The following is a 1914-nucleotide window of genomic DNA, read 5'->3' as shown; positions in this document are numbered from 1 at the left end:
CAACACAAAAGAAATTCTCTCACCCAGTCACTCTGGTCTTCCTCAGCAGACTGACCCAGTGAGGCTTGTCACGTGGCTTCTTTGAAGCGTGACATCAATACTGGGTCAAAGGTATCTGGTAGACGATGTCGGCCCCCGTCGCGGTATCACATGCTGTTACGTGAGGAACAAGCCCGGGGCGTTGTGTGCACCTGCGCCTGGATAGACTCCAAACAACTGAACCTCTGTTGGCAGAAACACAATAAATGTATACTACAACACCAATGCCGAAAATAATTTCATCAGGTTGGGAAACGAATGAATAGCAAAGTATGGTGCACTTAAGGTGTTACATAGTTCACATTGCACTGTTACTTGGTTCAGTGAAATGCATTGTTAACAGAAAAAACTAGCTTAATTGCACTGTGAACCAAGTAACAGGAGTACACTGTGAACTATGTAACACCTTTATTAATTAGTGCACTATACACCAAGTGACATCTAGCGTCAGTGCACAGTAAACCAGTCAGAATTGCCTTGATGAAGATGACAGACGGTCATCGAAACGTCGGCTCGTGAAAAATAAATGGTTGTGATCAACGAACTTTGCTATTCCTTAGAACACCAATGATTTAACATTTACCATTTTTAGAATATCTGTAAGTGTCGAAATACTTGGCTGATGACAAAAATTAAGACTTGAGTTATTCTTTGCCTTGCATGTCTCCCATACACATGTAACAATGGGCATAATAGTAATAAGAAAACCTTGTATTTTAATGTTTTATTTATTCATCATCTAGCCAGGGAACCACATGTCACCACACGTGTCACCACGTCTTATATAAGACCAGCACGTCGGCAGAACGTACTGCACCTGCACGAAACCAGTAATGTATTATACATACCACCTCGGTAGAATGTCTGATATAAGGTCGTATTCGCGCATATAAGGTTAACATCTTGTCTGTACTTTCCAAATGTTATGTGGGAAAATATGTCCTCTGCAACAAGAAAAATTCTAATGCAACGTTGACCAAACATCTAACGAAAACCCCGAAAAATCGGGGTTTTGCGCAGGCGCAGTACGTTCTGCCGACGTGCTCTTATAAGACCATGTGGCAATTTCCCATTCCCAGGATGCATAGCGCGGGGGAGGGGGGTCGAAATGTGTCGTGTGTGTAAAACAAGATTTAGCTGGCAATGAGTTAGTAAGTTGTAACGGTTGACTCAGCTGGATACATGTTGATTGCATAAGATTAAACCAAGAAACGGAGTTAGTTCTCAAACACACCGACAAAAAACACTATTGCATCAATCGCCAAACTCACGGTGGCACTGTAACCAGAGTTATCATCTAGATTCAACTACCCAGTCCATGAATATTTCAAAATGCGAAAGACAGACCGAAGTGTTAGTAAAACGTTGAACTTTATTCCAACACACAGTTTACAGAGAGGTCAAATTTTCAGCGACCACTGTCCTTTAAAACCAAAGTTAGAATACTGGACACTGAACAGGACTACTTTTTAAGAAGCATTAAGGAGGCCATATATATCAGAGCACTTCAGCCTTCACTTAATAGAGATGGTGGACGATACAAACTCCCTGGCACTTTTGATCAATTGCTCACGTCACGTATCAGTAAAGTCTCGTGTGAATAAGGTCACGTGTTTGTAAACCGTAACTCTCGCGAGATCACGGTGTGAAGTGATTGGTCATTAATTATCCTAAAGAAGGCGACAGTGGTCGCTTAAAATTTGATCTCCCTGTAAACTGTGTGTTTGAATAAAGTTCAACGTTTTACTTTGATTACTACCAACACAGATGAACTTTCATGATAGTCCGAAATGTTTGTGGTTACGTTTGTGGTTACATTTCTCCTAGTACGTGTTGTAGTCTGTATGTGTGTGTGTGGGTGGGGGGGTAGGGGGG

Source organism: Branchiostoma belcheri, unplaced genomic scaffold (genome assembly GCF_001625305.1).
Source record: "Branchiostoma belcheri isolate BF01 breed outbred unplaced genomic scaffold, Haploidv18h27 scaffold159, whole genome shotgun sequence".
Taxonomy (NCBI): Eukaryota; Metazoa; Chordata; class Leptocardii; order Amphioxiformes; family Branchiostomatidae; genus Branchiostoma; species Branchiostoma belcheri.
The sequence above is the reverse complement of the archived record's forward strand: the minus strand, read 5'-3'. Positions refer to the sequence as shown.